The following is a 26,708-nucleotide window of genomic DNA, read 5'->3' on the forward strand; positions in this document are numbered from 1 at the left end:
AGTGATCCTTCATCAAACACCAACGAACTTTAACTTTCTTCACTGTGAAGTGGGAAGAAAAAAGAAAATTTCAATTGTAAAAAAAGGCCCCTACATTTACAGGAAAATAGACGCAACATAGTACATTGCAATACTTACAAAAATCCCTTTTGTCTTGTGGGGTGGTATGGTCCCAATCAGCCAACAGCAAGCTGGCCACTTCTTCCCAGAGTCAGGGAATAAATCACAATGCTGGCGATCACTGGTGTCCCACAACACTACTCACTCTTGCACAAGAGGAATGAGTTTGTCATTGTCAATCTTGGGTTTGCCTTCCTCACGTTGTGGAACCTATAGATGAAATAAAAAATATATATATAAGTCATATAGTTTTAAAAATACAAAACAGAAAACAAATTCATTTACAACTCTGATAATGAAAAGACTACTTACACGCCGTCTTTCCTCCTCAGGAACTTGAGCCCAACGACCCTGGGAAGATTAATTTCCACTCGACTGCTTCTGCTCTTCCGCACTGGAAGGTTCCTGTAAAGAAAATACATGATTTACCACATGAAGTATTGACAGTCAATATATAATCAGTTTATCGGATGTGATTACGTAATCAGTGTCATGTCCACTCTTGGAAGCAGAATCTTCACTGGAGGACATGTTGGAATAGCAGGCAGCAGTCAAGTGAAACACTACAAAAAAGAACAGATAAGAAAAATTGAAGTTGTAAAAGAGCCAGCAACAATGTAGCCAAATAAAAAATAAAATAAAAAAAAGCCAAAATTAAAAACACAATGGACGCCAATACTTACATTACAGGCAGTAGTCCAACAGCACAGAAGTCAAGCAGCACAGAACCAGGACAGCAACACAGCACCAGGACAGCAGCACAGCACCGGGATAGCAGCACAACACCAGGACAGCAGCACAACACCAGGACAGCAGCACTGCACAGTCTACAAGGAAAAAGAAGCAAAACATAAGACACAAAGTGTGAGACTGGGCCAAGCAACATAATAATTGAAAAGTACAGACACTAATACTTATATTACGTAGCAGCTGCAAGGGCCAATACCACACCACCGGACAGGAGAAATCAGGGCAAGTACCACACCACCGGACAGGAGAAATCAGGGCCAGTACCACACCACCGGACAGGAGAAATCAGGGCCAGTACCACACCACCGGACAGGAGAAATCCGTGACAGGAGCACCACACAGTCTACAAGGAACAGAAAGCAAAACATAAGACACAAAATGATGAAGAGTGTGAGACTGGGCAGAGTGTGAGACTGGGTCGAGCAACATCGTAATTGAAAAGTACAGACACCCATACTTACATCACGTAGCAGCTGCAAGGACCAGTACCACACCACCAGACAGGAGAAATCAGGGCCAGTGCCACACCACTGGACAGGAGAAATCCAAAAAAAACAAAACATAAGTACAAAGTAAAGACTGCAGAGACAGACAGACATTTTCAAAGCTTCTATACTTACATACAGAGTCTTCAGATTGCATTCAGACTCTTGAGAGTGCTGAACTTCCAGTGTCCACACACCATTTTATATAGCTGGGAATTTGGAGGTGGTGAAAACATTTCCTGGACATGAGCAGTCCTAAATACGCAAGCGCATCGAACGCATGCGTATGCATGTTCTTGCATACCAATGCGTTCTCATAGACAGTAATGCGCTGTTTTGATGCACCTATCCGCATGTGCATGCCTGCATATATTTGACGCAGCAAAAAATGCAACATGTTGCATTCGGCGGGCGCGGTGAAACGACGCATGTGAATGGATCCACTCCCAAACTGCATGTCACTGTGTACACAATGTTAAAGATAGGTACGCAAGACGCATGCGGAATTGTATGCAGGCATACGCTGCACACAGATACACTAATGTGAACCCGGCCTTAAACTTGGGAATTTTGCACTGATATTAGATCTGATAGACTCTGCCAATGTCAGGATCTTATAAACCACTGTTCCTGATTCAACCCCATAATATTTCATGGCATAGGGTAGAAATGCCAATCTCTGGCACCCTGCTGATGTCTATGGGCTAAAAAGGGAGCACTCCTCCTCAATAACCCTCTAGATGATAGTGGCATCTAGGGTTAATAATAATATATAACTGACAACCGCTACTCTCTGCTTGTGAGTCAGCTTCATCATTGGGTAGCATGTGTCCGGTAGTTTATGGCGGATATTAGGAAGGTCTTAATGTGCTGTTCCATGTATATTCCTCAGTTTCCATGTATGTTGTTATATTTTACTCTGCTGCCACCCAATGGCCTTTTTCTGTATGGCAGCTTGTTTTTCATGTATTTCTTGTGGGCATGTCTTACATCCGGTTCAGGGGTCAAATCTTCTCTTCCTCTGGCAGCCATTTCCAGTTTACTTTCTGTTGTGAGAGGACATGCTTTTGAACTGGGCTTAGGAAGGCATCAGTCTTTCGACCACTCTCTCATGCTGCTGACACTTGCAGACACACTTGGTGCTACATCTTACTGTACCCTGTCTACCCTGCATTTCTGGAGAAGTTCTGTATTACCAGTTATACGCTGTATGTCCAGATCTACAAAATAAACAAGTCTGGATTACACAATCCCTGGAGTGCATCATCTCTCTGGACGCTGAGCAGCATTGGTCCTGTCTGCCTCATATCGAGGAAATACGAAGGTACGATTATCTCTCTCACAACTCTTATTAGTCTGCGACACCTTCATTCGCCTCATGTGGGGACAGAACAGTCGAAAGACTGCCTTGAAGCCCGGCCAGAATCACCCTTATATCACTATTCATGTGCCCGCTCTCTGCCCGCTCACATACTGCAGCCCTGCTCTGCTAAGAAATCTCCTGCAGCATCACCTCAGACTGCATTGTACATAAAGACTCTCTGTGTATTATACCACACTGCTGCAGATCGTCGGACCGCAGAACCCCACAATTCTCCAACAACACCTTGGGAATCTTATCAGGGGGTCGCAACTAAGCTGCACCGCAATTTCCAGCCCCCAATTCAAAGGTTCAGTTTCTTAAAGGGACAGCGCACCTTAAATCAAAATGGCCGAAAAGGACCTTCCACAGTTCCCCAATGCTGAAACAGAGCAAATACAACCTGATACTGTCCATTATGAAGACCAGGAAGCAGAGCCCGCTTCCACAGCAGACCCAGATGCACGACCAGTACGTTCCATCAAGCCAACATTAAAGGTCCTCGAGAATTACTGTTCCACAAGGGATGAGTTCAATGACAACTTGGACGACCTATGGGAACGAGTCGCCTCCCTTATGTCAAGCGTCCAGCGCCATAAAAATGATGCAGCGGGTTTACAGGACACTATAAGACAGCTAGACGTGGCCCACGGCAGATACAAGAGACTGTCCACAAAGTATGCTGCCTTCCTAAAAGAATCTAAAATCGACGAAGCCCTATCAGAGTTAAGCAAGGCAGATTCCACAGACAGAGAAAGGGACGCCGCCGTGCAAGACGCCAAAGATAAAGCGGAGCTTCGTATCACCCATCTGCAAGAAACTAGATCGCACAGGTCAGCCTCGTCTAAACACTCTGCTCGGTCATACAAATCATCCTGCTCAAGAACTTCAGCCCTCAGCGACAGAATCCTAGAGGCCCGTTTAAATGCAGAGCGGTCCAAACTAAGACGTTCATACACCGAAAAGAAAGCAGAAGCAGAGGCTCGAGCAAAGATTCTTCAAACAGAAGCAGAAGCGAAGAGAGCAGAAGCAGAGGCTCGAGCAAAGATTCTTCAAACAGAAGCAGAAGCGAAGAGAGCAGAAGCAGAGGCTCGAGCAAAGATTCTTCAAACAGAAGCAGAGGCTCAAGCAAGGATTCTTCAAACAGAAATGGAGGAAGAAATTGCATTAGCCGAAGTAAAAATACTCGAGCAAGCATTGAAGCAAAACCTCGACCCGATTTGCCTGCCACCACAGGAAGAAGACAACCCAGCTGTTCGTACCAGAGACTACGTGCAGAAACAGATACCTGCAGCGCACATCTTCTCCAGTGACGTTCAACCCAACATTGCGGAAACGTCCAAGTCAGCCCAACCTATGGTGCCACTATCGCCCACAGCCCCTACAGAGACCCAAGACCAACGCCGTGATGTACCCCCTCAGGAGCAATCATCATCGCAAGACGACCACAAGGCACACTCCAGCCCGCCTCCACAGTTCAAGCAGCAGTCATCGGAATCTCTAGAGGTTAAACCACAGCTCAACCCTGCAGCGACATCATTCTACCCGGGAACAATTCACCCTTCCACGCCACACAGCTTATACGCCCGAGGGGCACCACAAGCTAATATGGTAACAAGGAGTGAAGGATCAGACATGTCCGAGTTTGCCAGGTTCATGGTGAGCAGGGAGCTAATCAGCACTAGCCTCTCAAAATTCGACGACCGTGCAGAGAACTACAGAGCCTGGAAAGCAACCTTCAAGGCCGCCATTGCTGATCTCAACCTATCCGTGAAGCAGGAGCTCGACCTCATGGTAAAATGGTTGGGTCCTGAATCCACAAACCGTATCAAGAGTCTTAGGACCGTCTATGTGGGGCAAGCTGAAGCAGGTCTCGCTGCTGCCTGGCAGAGACTCGAAAGAACCTACGGCAACGCTGAAGCCATAGAAAAGTCCCTATTCAAGAGACTGCAGAACGTTCCAAGGATCAACCTTAAGGAAGCCCACAAGCTTCTGGATTTAAGTGACCTGCTTATGGAGCTGGAACTTGCTAAAAGAGACCCTCGTCTGTCTGGACTGTGCTACCTGGACACTGCCCACGGGGTGAACCCGATCATCTCAAAGCTGCCACACAGTCTGCAAGAGAAGTGGGCAGTGTGCGTCTCAGGTATAAAAGGTCACATGACATCACCTTTCCTCCGTTCATTCAGTTCTGCAAGTTCATTGACGAACAAGCCCAAATGAGGAACGACCCTAGCCTCGACTTCCTGGAGTCTAACACTGCAGCTCCAGCAACACCTTCATCAAGGTATGAAAGCGTCGCACATAGACGCAAGGACTCAAGGAACAGTGTAAGCGTCAGAAAGACTAACCTGCCATCACCTGCAGTACCTGCCGACAAGCAGTACACTATTCCGTCGAGGGATAAGTCTTTCAATCGTGAGTGTCCCATTCACAAAAAACCACACTCACTGAACAAATGTAGAGGCTTCAGGTCCAAAACCATGCAGGAGCGCAAGAAAATCCTCAACGAACTTGGGGTATGTTTCAAGTGCTGCGCTTCATCAGAACACATGGCCAAGGACTGTAAATCTGCCACTAAGTGTGAAGAGTGTCATAGCGACAGACACCCATCAGCCTTGCACCCAGGCTCAGCCACCAGCGATCCAGCAGTCGCAGTTACCTCTGGTCCCGCTACAAACCATGGCGGGGAGCCACAGAATCACGCCAAGTCCACCACAGCTGTGTCCTGCTCATGCTCAGAGGTATGTGGGGAGAATCAAAGTGCTAAATGCTGTGCCAGGATATGCCTAATCAGAGTCTACCCAGAAGGGCAACCAGAGAAGGCTGTAAAAATGTATGCCATCATTGACGATCAGAGCAATCGATCCCTAGCTGGACCTAAGTTCTTTGAAGCCTTTAGAATCAAGGGACCAGCAACGCCCTACACTCTGAATACTTGCTCGGGGCGCATAGAGACTAGCGGCAGAAGAGCACAAGGTTTCATCGCTTCTCCTGTCAATGAAGACGTAGAAATACCCCTACCTACGCTAATTGAATGCGATCAAATACCAGACCAAAGGGATGAGATCCCTACCCCGGAAGCTGCTTTCCACCAACCACACTTAAGGCACCTAGCCAGCGTTATCCCACCTTTGGACATAGATGCTGAAATCCTACTTCTGCTCGGCAGAGACAATTTGAGGATACATAAGGTCCGCCAACAGTGTAATGGTCCTGACTACGCCCCCTACGCCCAGAGACTTGACTTGGGGTGGGTAGTCATAGGAAATGTATGCTTGGACCAAACAGGAGTCCATTCCTTTAAGACGTACGTATGCCGAGACGGGCGCACTACCTTCTGCAAACCATGTCCTCATCACTATGAGGTGAAGGAAAAGCTTCCAGATTCTGTACAGCTGCCTGATGTTATCCCTTCTCCCTATGCAGACGACTTGGGAAAATTGGTGTTTCATACCACTAAGGATGACAACAAAGTAGCCCCATCTATGGAAGACAAGGAATTTGTCAGGATAATGGACAATGAGTTCCTTAAGGACGAAACCAATCACTGGGTTTTCCCTTTACCCTTCCGAGCTACCAGGGTAAGGCTCCCGAACAATCGTGAACAAGCCTTGTCCAGATTTAACTCTCTCCAGCGCACGCTAAGCAATAAACCGGAGATGAAAGAACACATTGTCACCTTTATGGGCAAAATATTCCATAACAACCATGCGGAGCCAGCGTCTCCCTTAAAGGAAAACGAGGAGTGCTGGTACCTACCCTCATTTGGAGTATATCACCCGAAGAAACCTAAACAAATTAGAGTTGTCTTTGATTCAAGCGCCAAACATCAAGGCGTATCTCTCAATGATGTCCTCCTCACAGGTCCTAATCTGACAAACAACTTAGTAGGAGTGTTGATGAGGTTCAGGAAAGAGCCCATTGCCATCACCGCCGACATTGAACAGATGTTCCACTGTTTCATAGTCCAAGAGGACCACAGGAATTTCCTCAGGTTCCTGTGGTACAAGGACAATGACCCCAGCAAAGAGATGGTGGAGTATCGCATGCGGGTGCACGTATTCGGGAACAGCCCTTCACCCGCTGTGGCAACATATGGCCTGCGGAGAACCGCACAAGAAGGAGAGTCCGAGTATGGAACAGACGCCAGAGACTTTGTAGAGAAAGACTTCTACGTAGATGATGGACTAAAATCTCTACCTACAGAAGAAGCTGCAATCGACCTACTCAAAAGGACCCAACATATGCTGTACCGAGCTAAGCTTAGACTGCACAAAATTGCTTCAAACAGCCCGGCTGTCATGAGAGCCTTTGAGTCAAGCGACCACGCACCTGGATTCAAGGACATAGACCTGGGACCAGACCGTCCGCCTGTGCAGAGAAGCTTAGGCCTGAGGTGGAACCTGTCAGCCGACACCTTCGGATTCCAAATCAACTGTGCAGACAAACCATTCACTAAACGTGGTGTCCTGTCAGTGGTAAATAGCCTGTATGACCCACTGGGATTCGTAGCACCAATTACCATACAAGGTAAATCCCTTCTGAGACAGCTGTCCGAAACTGTCAAGGACTGGGATACCCCTCTACCTCCTGATAAGGAACCAAAATGGGAAACCTGGAAGCAGTCTTTGTGTGCCTTGGATAAAATCCATATAACGAGATGATACGCTGGAATCTCACTTGCTGCTAGCACTAGGACGGAACTCCATGTGTTCTCGGATGCATCCACGGAGGCCATTGCAGCTGTTGTCTACCTGAAGGTAACGGGATCTGACAATCAAGATCATGTTGGGTTCGTTTTCGGCAAAGCTAAGTTGGCTCCCAAGCCTGACCACACTATTCCCAGGCTGGAACTCTGTGGGACTGTGCTTGCAGTAGAACTCGCAGACTTTATTCAGCATGAGCTGGACACTCACATAGATGACGTACAATACTACAGTGACAGTAAAGTTGTCTTAGGTTACATCTACAACCAAACAAGGCGCTTCTACGTGTACGTCAGTAACCGCACTGAGAGAATAAGAAGGTCTTCCAAACCTGAACAGTGGCACTATATCCCATCTGAACTTAATCCAGCCGACCATGCCACTAGACCTATGTCTATAAATTCCTTTGCTAACTCTTCTTGGCTTTTAGGTCCAAAGTTTCTGCTGGAACAGAAGGGAAGTGAATGTGTTCAGGAAGTCTTCAGCATCCAGGATCCGGACGATGATCCAGAAGTCCGCTCCGAGGTCAGTGCTCTGGCCACGAACGCTAAACGAACCTCCACCCTCGGTTGTCAGCGCTTTGAACGCTTCTCCAATTGGATGAAACTCGTCAAGACTATTGCAAGGTTAGTCCACATTGCGAGATCTTATCACAAGCCACATGGAGACAAAGACTGTCATGGTTGGCACGTCTGCCAAAAAATACTATCGAGGACATTCCGGTAGAATAAACTACCAACAGAACACTGCACTAGTACTTTACCCATTGGATTACAGTGGGTCAGAGATAGTTTGGCCTAGTGCGGCTTCTCTGATCCGAAGATGGGTTTTCCATTGGATTATCTCAAGAACTGACTTAATGTCTTGTTTAAAGTTATTATTGCATTACATGCATGTTTGGTTTCACTTTCTAGGTTGTTGGACTTTTTAAGGACATTGATATAGTGAAATCCCTTACGGAATTTCAGACGGGGAGTGTGCTGTTCCATGTATATTCCTCAGTTTCCATGTATGTTGTTATATTTTACTCTGCTGCCACCCAATGGCCTTTTTCTGTATGGCAGCTTGTTTTTCATGTATTTGTTGTGGGCATGTCTTACATCCGGTTCAGGGGTCAAATCTTCTCTTCCTCTGGCAGCCATTTCCAGTTTACTTTCTGTTGTGAGAGGACGTGCTTTTGTACTGGGCTTAGGAAGGCATCAGTCTTTCGACCACTCTCTCATGCTGCTCACACTTGCAGACACATTTGGTGCTACATCTTACTGTACCCTGTCTACCCTGCATTTCTGGAGAAGTTCTGTATTAACAGTTATACGCTGTATGTCCAGATCTACAAAATAAACAAGTCTGGATTACAAAATCCCTGGAGTGCATCATCTCTCTGGACGCTGAGCAGCATTGGTCCTGTCTGCCTCATATCGAGGAAATACGAAGGTACGATTATCTCTCTCACAACTCTTATTAGTCTTCGACACCTTCATTCGCCTCATGTGGGGACAGAACACTTAAATAATTTGGCGTTTTTGGCACCGGCTATTCAATGTCTTGGAAATAAAATGTTTAAGTTAAACTTAGACAGATATAAAACAGAAACACAGTGGGTATTTAGAACCTTGCCATAGATACATGGATTGTTCTGAAAAGACATACAAAAAATAAAACTCTCAAAAAAAGTGGGGATGGAAAACATTTTTATAAGGAAATTTTATTTGAAGTACTATTTTCAAACTGATGGACATTGACCATCTTATATGTATACAGATCAAGCACATGAAGTGTCACATCAAGGCAGACTGTCAGAATCATTTCATGTAGAAACCCTAAGAACTACAAGAACAGTTTCCAACCCTTTCATCATCCGGATGTGTATTTCTTTCACATATCAGTTGTTTGTCTACAGGTATCTCTAATGTCTTAAGTACACAAATGACCAGTGAAAATTCTTTGTATAATTACGTTCTAGTTTTTTAATTTGTGAAAAGAATAATGGAACATGATGTAAATTAATGTTACTATATATGTAAAAATAAAAAAAATCAATTAATACCTGATTTCAACTATCATTTTAAAAAGCCGTAAGAAAGCCTGTGCATGGAAATAAATGCCCAGTTGTGTGCATGTCCACCTAAGTGTCATAAAATCCTATTAGGCTCCATCCACACTGCCAGTAGAGGCTATGTAGGCACAACGACTGACCTCATGGACAACATATTTGACATAAAACAGAAAATGCATTGTTGAAGTATGTGATAAAGGGGTGGTCTGAAGTCAAAGTAAATTTAATTGTAAATCCTTATCTATTTAGTGCCATAATTTAAACTACTTTCTAATATATTGCATTAAAAATGTCCTTATCTTCCCTAACTACACTAACTGCTATTATATAATTTCTCTACTTTCCTTCTGATAATGCTTTGTTTGAAAATCCTAGTGCATGCTGGGATACTCAAACGAAGCGTCATCTGGGGGCAGAGGCTGCTGTCACTGTCACAGCCCCTGTCACCTCCCTGAAACGAAGCATTACACTGGTCTGCAGAAAAAAAAATTTCTGGCATAGACTTTAAGAACAGTTTAGACTAATTTGAGGTTGCTGAATTTAAATCTGATCTTATAATTTCTCTATCACATCACGTTTGTGCGCTACAGGCATATAGCCCATTTTCATGAATTCCATGCGAAACATAAGTAGTGTATGAAAAGTGCCGGTTTATACAGTTCACTAAGGTAAATTTAGTTTTCATTTAGTCTCCCAATAAATGTGAGAATATCTTTGTTTTCTTTGAACATGCATAATTCCCATTTGTTATGATAACATCCTTGTTTTCTGTGCTACTGGGACAGTAGAGCTACAGCAGAGCATTGGGTGAAAACTGATTGAAAATCAAACAATACCCCTATAAAATGGAAGGATACTTTGTAAAGATAAGTATATGCAAAACAGCCAACTGTAATCACTTTTTTTATATATCCAAACCAGTTAATAGTAGGCACCTGTTCCACGCTAAATAGATAGGAACATATAGAGACTGAAGCGTATTTAGAACAAAAATATAACAATCTTTATTGAAACAAAATATACAAATATCTAAAAAAGTACCCACAAAAGGTGTTTTGGTTAATGAGCCAAGAAAACAAAAGTGGCACCATAACTGAGCAGATGGTCAGGCAAGACCCAGTAACCCACACATAGCATGGTATATTGCTATATATATATTACCATTGCATAAGAGAACGTAATGACACTGAATACTAAGATTGCTGAGAGCAAGATAAATAAAGCCATATTGGCGTGTCAGCGTTACCCTGCATGAGACATAGCTAAGCAGCCAAAAAAATCCCGCTGCACTAGCAATTACCATCACAGGAATAAAATAGGTCTTACCAGGGCTCAGGAGATGGTGCCACTTCCCCTACGCGCGTTTCGGCAGCGTGCCTTCGTCAGGGGGAGTGGCATCATGCTCCAAACATGCTCCTTTTAAACCTCAGTCAACCAATGATGTTTAATTAACGCCAAGAAAATCATCACGCCTACACTGAGTGAAGTGCATGCCGGTAGATGTAGTTCCGCATTTGTGCGCCTTCCCAGATCGGCGCATGCGGCACTGATATCCCCGCAGGAAGGAGAGGCACGCCCACCCGCCCCTGAAGACAAGCGATGTGCCCGGCGACAGAGTTTGGCATCTGGCAATAAGAATGTCATCCATGATCCTCTAGTGGATAGGAAGGACATTGTCTTTCCTCCCTTACACATAAAACATGGATTGATGAAGCAGTTCGTCAAAGCTCTCAATCACAGTGGAGAATGCTTTAACTATATATGTTCAACTTTTCCTGGTCTTAGTGAAGAGAAGAAAAAGCCTGGAATATTTGACGGACCTCAAATAAGAACACTTAAGAGAGACCCAAATTTTATCACATCAATGAATGAGACAGAAGAAAGAGCTTGGAATGCATTTTGTAATGTGGTGCAGAAGTTTCTAGGGAATAAGAAAGCAGACAACTATGAAGAGATTGTGGAAGAGCTACTAATGAGTCTGCGAAATCTTGGATGTAGAATGAGTATCAAGATTCACTATTTATACAGCCATTTGGACTTTTTTCCAGAGAACTTTGGGAATGTGAGCGAGGAACAAGGGGAGCGTTTTCATCAGGACATTAACCCTTTCACGACATGCGCCGTACTATTACTGCGCATGCCATGTCACCCCCTTTGATGTGGGCTCCAGCGGTGAGCCCACATCAAAGTCGCGACATGTCAGCTGTTTTGTACAGCTGACATGTGCGCGCAATAGTACCCGCCGCTATTAACCTGTTAAATGCCGCTGTCAAAAGCAGACAGCAGCATTTTACAGGCGCTTCCGGGCGGGCGGCCGGAAATGATGTCATCGCCGACCCCTGTCACATGATTGGGGGTCGGCGATGCATCAGGAAGGTAACCATAGAGGTCCTTGAGACCTCTATGGTTACTGATGCTGGCCTGCTGTGAGCGCCCCCCTGTGGTCGGCGCTCATAGCACACCTGCATTTCAGCTACATAGCAACGATCTGATGATCGCTGCTATGTAGCAGAGCCGATCAGGCTATGCCAGCTTCTAGCCTCCCATGGAAACTATTGAAGCATGGCACAAGTAAAAAAAAAAGTTTTTAAAAATATGAAAAAAATATAAAAATATAAAAGTTTAAATCACCCCCCTTTTGCCCCATCCTAAATAAAACAATTAAAAAAAAACCTACACATATTTGGTATCGCCGCATTCAGAATCGCCCGATCTATCAATAAAAAAAAGCATGAACCTGATCGCTAACAGCGTAGTGAGAAAAAAATCCGAAACGCCAGAATTAAGTTTTTTTGATCGCCGTGACATTGCATTAAAATGCAATAACGGGCGGTCAAAAGAACGTATCTGCACCAAAATGGTATCATTAAAAACGGTAGCTCGGCACACAAAAAATAAGCCCTCACCCGACCCCAGATCATGAAAAATGGAGACGTTTCGGGTATCGGAAAATGGCACTTTTTTTTTTTTAAGCAAAGTTTTGAATTTTTTTTCTCCACTTGGATAAAAAATAACCTAGACATGTTAGATGTCTATGAACTTGTAATGGGCTAGAGAATCACAATGGCTAGTTGGTTTTAGCATTTAATGAACCTAGCAAAAAAGACAAACAAAAAACAAGTGTGGGATTGCACTTTTTTTGCAATTTCACCGGACTTGGAATTTTTTTCCCGTTTTCTAGTAAAAGACATGGTAAAACCAATGGTATCGTTCAAAAGTACAACTCGTCCCGCAAAAAATAAGCCCTCACATGACCATTTTGACGGAAAAATAAAAAAGTTATGGCTCTGGGAAGGGAAAAATGAAAACGCAAAGACGAAAAAGGGCCGTGACTTTAAGGGGTTAAAACAATGGAAGAACGGTATCAAGGCCGGTGAGACTCACATATGATGGCTGACTATTGCTGGAGCTTGATGAGAGACAACCCATAAGCTGTACATCACAGATCAGCCAAGAAAAAAAGTTCAAATAACTGCCATTTGTCATTCATCTGTGTGCCATATATATATGTGTTTTTATATTTTGTATTTTAATTCTGTAAGTATATTTGATTTGCTGTACATAGACTTTGTAATCTTTGTTATTCCTTGATTAAAAATATACAAAATGTAGTACCGAAAATCATGTGTTTTTATCATAAAACATTAGGAGTAATTTTCATCAAAAATTGAAAATATCTTGAAATCCTGATGTGATAGCCAAAAACGGAGTTCATATTCGTAATCAGCAGCCAAAGTTGACTTAAAATATGTTTTAAAACCTTTTGCCAGAAAAATTGCGTTGACCAGTGTTATCAGTAATGCTCATATCAGGGGGAGGGCTAGTCACTGTGTGATAAGTACAAATCTAGTGCTTGCCATGTTGCTGGCTCAAATTAGCAGTGACTAGCAAGCAACAAAGCGGTTTTACAATACCTGGCCTGCAGATACCAGTGACATTACCTGCAGGGATAGAACCAGTATATGCACGCCTCTGATTACAAGGTGGGGCAGGGGCTGCAGTAGTAACCGCAGCCTCTGTCCCCCAATGACGCTTCATTGAGCATACACTTATGCACTGAGATTCTCAAAGTTTCATCTGAAAGGAAGTTGGGATAAAAATAGAATAGCAGTTGGAATTTGTAGTTATGGTATGGTATGTATAATATATGCCAAGGTGGCAAATGGTCATTATTTAGGATTAGTGTGAATTGTAATTTGGAGTCTCCAGCATCTTAAGTTATGGACTTTGGACCCAATTGTAGAATTACTTTATTCAAGTATATTAAAAATGAGTTTAAATTATGGCATCAAATAGAGAGGGATTTATAATAAAATGTGCTTTCACTTCACACCACCCCTTTAATACTATGCATGCAACAGAGAATAATCCACACTGTGTTTGAAAACAGCTATAAATAATGTATGACTTTCTATCCTAGACTGAAAAACCTGAAAATCATCAATCAGATTAACGCAGTCTGTTAATGCCGCCATTATGCCCTATGTTGGATGCATCGCTAGCGCACGCCTAAAATGGGCATGCAGTAGCGATGTGTAATCATTGAATGACGGACCCTGGGATGCTGGCTGCACCATTTCCGGGTCCGTCACTGCTAGCGCAGATAAAGCATTCAGATGGAGACGTTTATTCTCAGCGAGGTAAGGCAAGTGTAGGACCTGGTATAAGAGAGATGCCGTAAAGGGGCTACCAGGTACACATAAAATTGGCCATTTTTACGCGCTAAACGCTCTCATTTTTCATATTTCTAGTGCACTAATGCAGTTCAAATTTCGTGTTTCAAGTTTGCATGTTCTAGCGTTGCAGTGTGCTGCCTTATTTACTTAACTATATACGAGTCGGCGACTCTAGGTTCAGCACCTGTTCACACTTAGTCTATGTTTGGATGTGCCGGTCAGGTTTTTGAAATGTATTCTTTAGCCTTCTGATCGTGCACTCCGCCTCCTAGCTACAGGTGTTTTAATTACAGCAGGTCCAATACCCCTCCATAGAGAGAGAGAATTTTAGTCTAGGAAGAGGTTTTGCATGTACCCATTCAGATGGAGACGTTTATTCTCAGCTAGGTAAGGCAAGTGTAGGACCTGGTATAAGAGAGATGCCGTAAAGGGGCTACCAGGTACACATAAAATTGGCCATTTTTACGCGCTAAACACTCTCATTTTTCATATTTCTAGTGCAGTAATGCAGTTCAAATTTCGTGTTTCAAGTTTGCATGTTCTAGCGTTGCAGTGTGCTGCCTTATTTACTTAACTATATACGAGTCGGCGACTCTAGGTTCAGCACCTGTTCACACTTAGTCTATGTTTGGATGTGCTGGTCAGGTTTTTGAAATGTATTCTTTAGCCTTCTGATCGTGCACTCCGCCTCCTAGCTACAGGTGTTTTAATTACAGCAGGTCCAATACCCCTCCATAGAGAGAGAGAATTTTAGTCTAGGAAGAGGTTTTGCATGTACCCATTCAGATGGAGACGTTTATTCTCAGCGAGGTAAGGCAAGTGTAGGACCTGGTATAAGAGAGATGCCGTAAAGGGGCTACCAGGTACACATAAAATTGGCCATTTTTATGCGCTAAACACTCTCATTTTTCATATTTCTAGTGCAGTAATGCAGTTCAAATTTCGTGTTTCAAGTTTGCATGTTCTAGCGCTGCAGTGTGCTGCCTTATTTACTTAACTATATACGAGTTAGCGACTCTAGGTTCAGCACCTTTTCACACTTAGTCTATGTTTGGATGTGCCGGTCAGGTTTTTGAAATGTATTCTTTAGCCTTCAGATCGTGCACTCCGCCTCCTAGCCACAGGTGTTTTAATTACAGCAGGTCCAACACCCCTCCATAGAGAGAGAGAATTTTAGTCTAGGAAGAGGTTTCAGATGTACCCATTCAGATGGAGACGTTTATTCTCAGCGAGGTAAGGCAAGTGTAGGACCTGGTATAAGAGAGATGCCGTAAAGGGGCTACCAGGTACACATAAAATTGGCCATTTTTATGCGCTAAACGCTTTCATTTTTCATATTTCTAGTGCAGTAATGCAGTTCAAATTTCGTGTTTCAAGTTTGCATGTTCTAGCGCTGCAGTGTGCTGCCTTATTAACTATATACGAGTTGGCGACTCTAGGTTCAGCACCTGTTCACACTTAGTCTATGTTTGGATGTGCCGGTCAGGTTTTTGAAATGTATTCTTTAGCCTTCTGATCGTGCACTCTGCCTCCTAGCCAAAGGTGTTTTAATTACAGCAGGTCCAATACCCCTCCATAGAGAGAGAGAATTTTAGTCTAGGAAGAGGTTTCGCGTGTACCCATTCAGATGGAGACGTTTATTCTCAGCGAGGTAAGGCAAGTGTAGGACCTGGTATAAGAGAGATGCCGTAAAGGGGCTACCAGGTACACATAAAATTGGCCATTTTTATGCGCTAAACGCCCTCATTTTTCATATTTCTAGTGCAGTAATGCAGTTCAAATTTCGTGTTTCAAGTTTGCATGTTCTAGCGCTGCAGTGTGCTGCCTTATTTACTTAACTATATACGAGTCGGCGACTCTAGGTTCAGCACCTGTTCACACTTAGTCTATGTTTGGTTATGCCGGTAAGGTGTTTGAAATGTATTCTTTAGCCTTCTGATCGTGCACTCCGCCTCCTAGCCACAGGTGTTTTAATTACAGGAGGTCCAATACCCCTCCATAGAGAGAGAGAATTTTAGTCTAGGAAGAGGTTTCACATTTACCCATTCAGATGGAGACGTTTATTCTCAGCGAGGTAAGGCAAGTGTAGGAGTAATGCAGTTCAAATTTCATGTTTCAAGTTTGCATGTTCTAGCGCTGCAGTGTGCTGCCTTATTTACTTAGCAGATAAAGCATCTGCTAGCTCTATCTCTGCTAGCGCGATGGAATGTTGACACTTGCGTTAACAGCAGCCCATTAACGCATGTGTTGAACAGGCTGCTGTTAACGCAATGTAATCCTAGCCTTAAGGTACCGTCACATTAAGCAACTTACCAATGAGAACGACAGCGATCCGTCACGTTGCAGCGTCCTGGATAGCGATCTTGTTGTGTTTGACACGCAGCAGCGATCTGGATCCCGCTGTGACATCGCTGGTCATAGCTGAAAGTCTGGAACTTTATTTGGTCATCAGGTCGGCGTGATTCGTCATGTTTGACAGCAAAAGCAACGATACCTGCAATGGTTTTCCATGGAGCTAACAACCAGCGAGAACGATAAGTACGTGACTGGATCGCTCCTTCATCGTTCAGCTGTTGCCGGTGTTTGACGTCTCCTAGCGACCTAAACAGTGATGCTGCAGTCATCGGCTCGTTGTCCATATCGCTGCAGCGTCGCTAAATGTGACGGTACCTTTAGAAACAATGATCTGTCTGTCAAGGCTTTTAATTCCCTCAGAACTCAGATCTGTTTGCCATCATGAGGTATATATTTGCTTCCTTTAGTTTTTTAAGGTGTTAGCAAACTACCCGCTAAGTAAGTAAGGGAACACCTTAATAAAGCTAAATGTTATAATTTTCTCAAAGATTTATTATTCAGTAATCTATGTTGCACCGATTACCAGATCACTGGTGATTCCAGCCTCCTTTATGGGGTCTTGTAATGGTACTCTCTACGGCAGGTGGCCTGGGTGCCAATACATAGAGAAAATTGTGAAAGGATGCTGCACTAAACTAGTACTGTCGCCAAGTCATTCTTAAGGTACCTTCACACATAACGATATTGTTAACGATATCATTGCTATTTGTGACGTAGCAACGATATCGTTAATGAAATCGTTCTGTGTGACAGCGACCAACGATCAGGCCCCTGCTGGGAGATCGTTGGTCGCTGAATAAAGTCCAGAACTTTATTTCGTCGCTGGACTCCCTGGAGACATCGCTGGATCGGCGTGTGTGACACCGATCCAGCGATGTCTTCACTGGTAACCAGGGTAAACATCGGGTAACTAAGCGCAGGGCCGCGCTTAGTAACCCGATGTTTACCCTGGTTACCATGCTAAAAGTAAAAAAAAACAAACACTAGATACTTACCTAACGCTGTCTGTCCTCCAGCGCTGCGCTCTGCACTCCTCCTGTACTGTCTGTGAGCCGGAAAGCAGAGCGGTGACGTCACCGCTCTGCTTTCCGGCTCACAGACAGTACAGGAGGAGAGCAGAGAAGCAGAGCGCAGCGCTGGAGGACAGACAGCGGTAGGTAAGTATCTAGTGTTTGTTTTTTTTAACTTTTAGCATGGTATCCAGGGTAAACATCGGGTTACTAAGCGCGGCCCTGCGCTTAGTTACCCGATGTTTACCCTGGTTACCGGCATCGTTGGTCGCTGGAGAGCGGTCTGTGTGACAGCTCTCCAGCGACCAAACAGCGACGCTGCAGCGATCCGGATCGTTGTCGGTATCGCTGCAGCGTCGCTTAATGTGAAGGGGCCTTTAGGGTCGCTTTCTAACCTCCATCGATCATCAATTCAAGACATATCCTAGTCAATGCCATCACTTTACAAGATGAGAATACTCCTTTAAATATGTAATAGTTGAACAGAGCATACAGAGATGATCACTTTTCATTATATCATCTAAGAATTGATGCTCTCAAAACCCATGAAAAAAAAAAACACTTTTACAGGACTACTTTGTGCTATCACTCTTGTGGGTAAGCTTTATTCTTAGAAAAGCATGTATTAAATATTAAAGTATATCAGCATAATATATTCTAGAAGACAATGCATCATATTTTTTTCAGCAGCTGGTGCATCATACCTGAGCAACTGACCTGAGTATTCCATTAAGATGTTCACAATATTTGAAGGTTTTCCCTGGTCACAGAAAGAATTAAGGTCCTTAATGAGACCTGATGATCAAATGAAAAATTGAGAATCCCCTTACTCAATTCCCAGTCAGATTATATCAATAATAAATGCAATGTTCTTATGTGCTTATAAAATGGAGGCCAGATAAAAGTATTAAAGCCTAAAATGTTAACCTATGCAATATATTAACAATAACACATCTTATCACTGTTTAAATTTAACATTAAGTGTCTAAAATCATAAGAACCTTTTCAACTAAAGGGCACTGCTTGGCCCTGAATCCTCTCTGGCACTGCTGTCTCTTTGCTTTAAACATTTCCATTGATTTATGCGGCACTCGCCCGTTTTAAGCTGTATAATCGTGCTCTTTATTGGAAAGAAAATGTGCATACATCCATTAGGACATCAGGTGTACAGGAGGGTGCGGTGATGGAGTCTGGACGACGGCCGTTTTGCACTGAATGTGCTTCAACGGGTCCACATTCAGTGCGAAACGGCCGTCGTCCAGACTCCATCACCGCACCCTAATGTCCTAATGGATGTATGCACATTTTCTTTCCAATAAAGAGCACAATTATACAGCTTAAAACGGGTGAGTGCCGCATATATTTTTCCTCTTTTGCCGTGTGGATTATGCAGCTATATGCTATTGATGCAGAGCACCAGAAACCCAAAGCTAACGTGACACCTGTTTATCAGAAATTGCAAAGTCCAAGTCCAGAAGAATCTGTGTGATTTTATATACTCTAGTGCCGTCCTCTGCCTGTGTTTTTGTATTTCCATTGATTTGAAAATGGTTTGTGTACTGGCATAAAATGGGAGAATGGAGCTCAACCTAGGGAATGGTAAGCAATTACATAGAGTTATATTTTTCTGCATTTCTGCATTATTGATCATACATGATCATGAACATAATGTGATAAGTTACTGTGTAACATTTCAAATCAATAAAAGCATTGTTAACAGGTCATAAAAGAGATAAAGTAAACAGAGGTAAATGTTCTGTTAGATTGGTATCTGTGGGTAACTAGATTTCAATAGAGGACAATATCAATCTGTTCCATGAGGTCAGACCACCTCACTGAATTGTAGAAGAAATGAGCAATTCTTAAAATGGACATTAGTCTAAATTTGATCAAAGCAGATACTTTTAACCAAAATGTTGATTTGTTGGGTCAAATGTATCAAGTAAGGATCATTTGATCTGACTGACGATATACTATCGTGGTCTAGGGGGAAGTAAACTGTATTTAACATCTTTGTCCACCAATTGCTAATTCACAAATGGTATTATTGTGAGAGAATGCTCTCAGACATATCGTGAGGGCAAGGTTAAACAATTGTAACTGCCGAGTTGGGCTAATATGACAATAAACAGCAAAATTATGGACACCTACTTGTAGTTTCCTATCTCTTAAAATATACACCAAATAATCCAACCAGGTGTCACACTGTGACAGTCTTCGGTAAGGAAGGGTGGTCCCTAGCTATCCCTGTCCCAAGGGTATTGTTGAAGGTAGAGAGGCCCGAGTCTCCGACCTTATTATGTTCCTGTTAAAACGCTGATCTGTCCCCTCCCCCACTTCATGAGGCATGGGACAGAAAAGTAAGGTAAACAAGACACATTACAAAATAGAGATAATAGAACTTCCATGCTTAGTAGAAAGAAAAATGTGGCACTCACCCCAGTGGTGTTATAATCAAAGTCCTTTATTTTACCATCCATGGGTTAAGGACATTAACCTGAGGCAGCAGGTGGAGTCGAGGGTGCAGGGTGACTGAAATGGAAAACGGCCGTTTCGCGCCGACTGCGCTTCAATGGGTCCAGGTGTGTGATTAAAAAGTATGTAATTTTCTTTATAGGGAGTATCGACAATCATATGCTTTCAAAAACATTTAAAATTTAGCAAAACATACAAAACTACACAATAAAAACATAATCACATTACAATTATATCGTAATATATATCATTATTATAAAAAGACTGACATATCTAATCTGTTGTTTAGTCCTATTGGACCCTGGGCATTTGTTTTTATTATCCATCTAATTTCATGTTGAAATAGTATTTAGTTGTGGTTACCTCTTTGCGGGGGATATTTAACTATTTCTAGACCAGCGAATCTTAATAATTCAGGGTGTGCATTGTGTTTATCCGGTATGTGTTTTATCAATCTTAATTACCCCTTACTGGAGGTTATAGAATTATAATGTTTCTGAAATCTCGTAGTCATGGGTCAGATAGTTTTTCCTATATAATAGAATAAACACGGACAACATAGAATATAGACAACAAATTTACTTTTACATGAGATAAAATCTCGGACTCTATGTTGGATAGGACCAATATGTAAAGGATTTTCTATAGCATGAAGCAGGCAAAAATTACAGTTCCCACATTTGTAATTACCCTGTCTAGTTACCCTGAGGAGAGGCTTTTTTAGCCAATTATTCTCCATCGGTAGGAGACGATTGGGTACCAATACATGGGCCAAATTTTGTGTTCGCTTATATGCAAATTGTGGGTTATGTAGACCATCATCATATCCTTGCCTTTATTCGACACGTCACCAGGAAGATCCCCATTTAAAATTCTGTCACCACCAGTCTTTCTGTCATCTGTTTATTCAGGGATTCAGGGATCGTCGAATGGTGTGCTGCCTACCTGGCGCTCGAGTCCGACACATCGCTGATCGGGTTGACAGATTACTGGGAGGGGCTGGTGAGGACCCAGTGGTCATGGTGCACATTGGCACAAATGACAAAGTTAGAGGTAGGTGGAAGGTCCTTAAAAACGATTTCAGCGAATCAGGCTGCAAAGCTGAAAGCAAGGACCTCCAACGTGGTATTTTGAAAATACTGCCTGTACCATGTGCCATGTCAGAGAGGCAACAGGAGATTAGGGAGGTTAATAAGTGGCTCAAGAATTGGTGTAGGAAGGAGGGGTTTGGGTTCCTGCAGAACTGGGGCGACTACTCAGTTGGCTGCAGGTTCTATGCTAGGAACGGGCTGCACCTCAATGGGGAAGGTGCAGCTGTGCTGGGGGATAGAATGGCTAGAAGGTTGGAGGAGTGTTTAAACTAGGGATTGGGGGAGGGTGTTCTTTTTATAGGAGGGGAAGATAGTGCACATAGATACCTGGGCACAAATAAGGAAGTTGGGGGTGGCGGTGGCATGGGGGGTGGGGTTAGAACAAATAATAAGTTAAGAAAGAATAGAGGTGCACAGAGATACATAAAGTGCATGCATACTAATGCCTGAAGCCTCGCCAACAAAATGGACAAATTAGAATTAATGTTGTTGGAGCATAATTATGACATGGTGGGGATATCTGAAACATGGCTGGATGAGAGCCATGACTGGGCTGTTAACTTGCAGGGCTATAGTCTGTTCAGAAATGACCGAATGGATAAGTGTTGGGGAGGGGTGTGTCTATATGTAAAATCATCCTTAAAACCCATCCGGCGTGATAATATAGGTGAATCTAATGAAAATGTAGAGTCCCTGTGGGCGGAGATTAGGGGAGGGGAAAAAATAATAAATTACTGATAGGGGTTTGTTATAAGTCACCAAAAATAATGGAAGCAATGGAGAATATCCTCGTACAGCAAGTAGATGAAGCTGCGACTCAAGGAGAAGTCATTATTATGGGGGACTTCAACTACCCTGAAATAGATTGGGGAACAGAAACCTGCAGTTCCAGCAAAGGTAATCGGTTTTTGACAACTATGAGAGACAATTACCTTTCACAACTGGTTCAGGACCCAACAAGAAGGGGGGCACTGCTAGACCTAATATTAACCAACAGGCCAGACCGTATAGCAAATATAAGGATTGGGGGTCACTTGGGGAATAGTGATCACAAAATAATACATTTTCATGTATTCTTTAATAAGATGTGTAGTAGAGGGGTTACAAGGACACTAAACTTCATGAGCGCAAATTTCCAGCGGATGAGAGATGATCTTGTTGCAATTAACTGGGACGATATCCTGAGACATAAAAATACACAAAGAAAATGGGAGACGTTTATTAGCATCCTGGATAGGACTTGTGCACAATATATACTGTATGGGAATAAACATACTAGAAATAGGAGGAAACCAATACGGCTAAGCTAACCAATATGAGCTGTAAGGGCCGCAATAAGTGACAAAAAAGCATTTAGAGAATTAAAGGAAGTAGGTAGTGATGAGGCATTAAATGAATACAGAAAATTAAATAAATTCTGTAAAAAGTAAATGAAGGCAGCAATGATTGAGACAGAGAGACTCATTGCCAGAGAGAGTAAAAATAATCCCAAAATATTCTTTAACTATGCAAATAGTAAGAACCTAAAAAATGATAGTGTTGGCCCCCTTAAAAATAATCTGGGTGAAATGGTGGATGAGGATGAAGAAAAAGCCAAGATGCTGAATGACTTTTTTACATCAGTATTTACAAAAGAAAATTCCATGGCAGAAAATATGATCAGTGATAACAAAAATTCTCCTTTAAATGTCACCTGCTTAACTTAGCAGGAAGTACAGCGGTGTCTAAAAATCACTAAAATTGACAAATCTCCGGGCCCGGATGGTATCTACCCCCGAGTACCGCCAGAATTAAGTACATTCATTGATAGACCATTATTTTTAATCTTTAAAGACTCCATAATAACAGGGTCTGTTCCACAGGACTGGCGTATAGCAAATGTGGTGCCAATATTCAAAAAGTGGACAAAAACTGAACTCGGAAATTATAGGCCAGTAAGCTAAACCTCTACTGTGGGTAAAATCCTAGAGGGCATTCTAAGGGATGCTATGCTGGAGTATCTGAAGAGGAATAACCTAATGACCCAATATCAACTTGGGTTTACTAGGAACCATTCCTGTCAGACAAACCTGATCAATTTCTATGAAGAGGTAAGTTCAGGACTGGACCAAGGGAACCCAGTGGACGTACTGTATATGGACTTTTCAAAAGCTTTTGATACGGTGCCACACAAAAGGTTAATGCTTAAAATGAGAATGATGGGGATAGGGGAAAATATGTGTAAGTGGGTTAAGAGCTGGCTCAGGGATAGGAAACAAAGGATGGTTAATTATGGAGCACACTCAGACTAGGTCACGGTTAGCAGTGGGGTACCACAGCGGTCAGTTTTGGGCCCTCTTCTTTTTAACATATTTATTAATGACCTTGTAGGGTACATGCAGAGCAGAATTTCAATATTTCCAGATGACACTAAACTCTGCAGGGTAATCAATACAAAGGAGGACAATTTTATATTACAGGACGATTTATGTAAACTAGAAGCTTGGGCTGATAAATGGCAAATGAGCTTTAATGGGGATAAATGTAAGGTCATGCACTTGGGTAGAAGTAATAAGATGTATAACTATGTGCTTAACTCTAAAACTCTGGGCCAAACCATCAATGAAAAAAGACCTGGGAGTATGGGTGGATGACAAACTCACATTTAGTGGCCAGTGTCAGGCAGCTGCTACAAAGGCAAATAAAATAATGGGATGCATTAAAGGAAGCATAGATCCTCATGAGGAGAACATAATTTTACCTCTATACAAGTCACTAGTTCCACCACACTTAAAATACTGTGCACAGTTCTGGTCTCCGGTGTATAAGAAAGACATTGCTGAACTAGAGCAGGTGCAGAGAAGAGCGACCAAGGTTATTATAGGACTGGGGGGTCTGCAATACCAAGATAGGTTATTACACTTTGGGCTATTTAGTTTGGAAAAACGAAGGCTAAGGGGTGATCTTATTTTAATGTATAAATATATGAGGGGACAGTACAAAGACCTTTTTGATGATCTTTTTAATCATAGACCTGAGACAGAGACAAGGGGGCATCCTCTATGTCTGGAGGAAAGAAGATTTAAGCATAATAACCGACGCGGATTCTTTACTGTAAGAGCAGTGAGACTATAGAACTCACTGCCATATGGTGTAATGAGTTATTCATTACTAAAATTTAAGAGGGGACTGGATGCCTTTCTTGAAAAGTATAATGTTACAGGTTATATCTACTAGATTCCTTGATAGGGTGTTGATCCAAGGAACTAGTCTGATTGCCATATGTGGAGCGGGAAGGTATTTTTTTCCCCAATGTGAAGCTTACTCTTTGCCATATGTTTTTTTTTTGCCTTCCTCTGGGTCAACATGTTAGGGCATGTTAGGTTAGGCTATGGGTTGAACTAGATGGACTTAAAGTCTTCCTTCAACCTTAATAACTACGGTATGTTACTACAGTATGTATGTAATTATAAGTTTCCTCTTTTCTACACAGGAAACTTAAAATGTTTGCATCCTTCGAATTCCCATTGGCATTTACTTGTCCCTTTTTCCTTGTGGGTCATTTGTTTTCTTTTTTTACGTCTCTTTTTAATAGCTTTGTGGACCTCCACGGACATGCTGTCCTTCCAGTTCACAAACAATGACAACCAGTCCTTGCCAAGGTAAATCTAGATCTCCACAAAATATCTGTAGAGGGCACCGTATGTCACCTTTGGATTCACATCTGCTAGGTAGTCTCCAAAGTCATAGGTGGTGATGATGAAAAAGAAGTAAAGACCCTTGATGTAGCTCCACCCTTCTGTCTTCATGAAGATTAACGGAAGTATGACGAGGTGGACTACGACACCCCATAAGAAGAAGATGGGTGTGCAGATGATCTGAGCTTTTCTCAGAGTAACTCCTTTTTGGTGAAAAACTGGCTCAATATTTTCACTCGTCCGGCAAAGAACTTCCCCAAAACGCTAATCAAGGCCAGGCACAGAGGCACCCCAAATAATCCATAGAATATACAGAAGAGCCACCTGGCGGACTTCTTTGGAGCGATATAACTGATTGTAGTGACTGTGGCTGAAAAAAGCATGGCATTCGCTCAGTTCCAGTTGTTGAAGGTCGTGTTCTCGGTGATGGACACACCTTGACCACCAGCATTGGAACAAGTCTCCATGATCTCATCCAGGTCTTTAAGGGTAAGGCAGGTGTTCTTGTCTAATATCTTCATCTTGCTCTCATCAAACTCCTTGGTCACCTGCTTCCAGTTGGACTCCTCCAAGACTTGGAAAATCGCTGCCCCTATGGACAGGTAGAAGATGATGAAGCAGTTAGGAGGGGCCCCCTGTCTACCATGATGGCTGATGCACTCACGCTTCAGGTTAATAGTGTAATTACCTGCCTGGAGCCCTTATTTAGCTGAATACTGCTGGGAGAAAATTAACTTTATTCCCCACAGCAGCATTCTGGTTTCAGTCATGAGTGTGTAACCGCCACGGGTTTAGTCACCACTCTGAGAATGCACATGTGGAAAAAAGGAATCCAGCTCCAAGAGAAAAAATCACTTACAAACTGTATGCATTTCGAACACACAAGTGCTCTTAGTCCCAGACTGAGACTGAGACTAAGAGCACTTGTGTGTTCGAAACACGTATAGATTATACAGGCACTCTCCTTCCGGTATATCCGGTTTTTGTATGTCTTATAGCCCATTTCTATTTTAAATGAATACTATTAAAGTTAAGTGATTTTATCTCTTGGAGCTGGATTCCTTTTTTTCCACATGTGCATCTCTAGGTGTCTGGCAAAGGTGCGAATCCATGCTCAAGATTTCCTGGACTCATAAGGAAATTCATCTAAAGGGTGAGCTGAATTTATCTTTTTTTCACCACTCTGAGAATACCAAGTGGCACCTGTAGACACACCCTTGACCCTGACTGACACTGGCTCTGCATTTTGTACAACACATACCAAGCCCTTAAGTGAAAGGTAATGGGTAAAATGGCAGGTGAAAGATGCCCACTCGGGGTCACAGTCCCAGTCCTGCATGTAGGCAATCCAGGATATTAGTAATCTATTGACCTGGTAATAACAGCATCATCAGCATCATTTGACAGCATCCTGAACGACCACGCTTTCTAAGGTAAGGAGAGCACTCCTTGCTCCATATGGAGAGTGGTTTCACAGACTCTTTTCAGAAGCACTCTGGAAATAGCTAAAAACTAGAATCTTGCAAACCTCTGTTGCACCTGCAGTGTTATCTATGCGCACAGAAACTACTGCTGCTGATGGGATTACACAGACATTCACAGCAGCAGACATTAATACTTCTCTTGCTGCACTACCTTGGACTCAAACTCCCACCAGACATTCCTCCTCTCTGCACCACAGAAGAGGAGGAGTAGTAGAGGAAGAACCTGATTGGCTTAGCAGTGAGAAGAAGGGTGGAGCTAGCTATGAAGAGGGATACTGTCCAAAAGGCCATCTCCACCTTTGAAATTGCACACCTGGCTATCCTTAAAAACAAAAGATGTCATAAGAACAATGGCATTATTGAAACACCATGCCCAAATCAGACCTTTACCTGTAATCAATGAGGCTGGAACTGCTTATCATGAATTGCCTCAACACCAACAGCCATTAATGAGCCTGCA

At 42.9% G+C, this 26,708-nt stretch overlaps 1 pseudogene; it reads right to left on the reverse strand.

Annotated features, from left to right (window-relative positions):
* Positions 1–29: 29 nt before the first annotated feature.
* Positions 30–25,410, reverse strand: LOC138642269 (potassium channel subfamily K member 5-like; annotated as a pseudogene).
* Positions 25,411–26,708: the final 1,298 nt, after the last annotated feature.

This window comes from Ranitomeya imitator, chromosome 6, assembly GCF_032444005.1.
Source record: "Ranitomeya imitator isolate aRanImi1 chromosome 6, aRanImi1.pri, whole genome shotgun sequence".
Classification (NCBI taxonomy): Eukaryota; Metazoa; Chordata; class Amphibia; order Anura; family Dendrobatidae; genus Ranitomeya; species Ranitomeya imitator.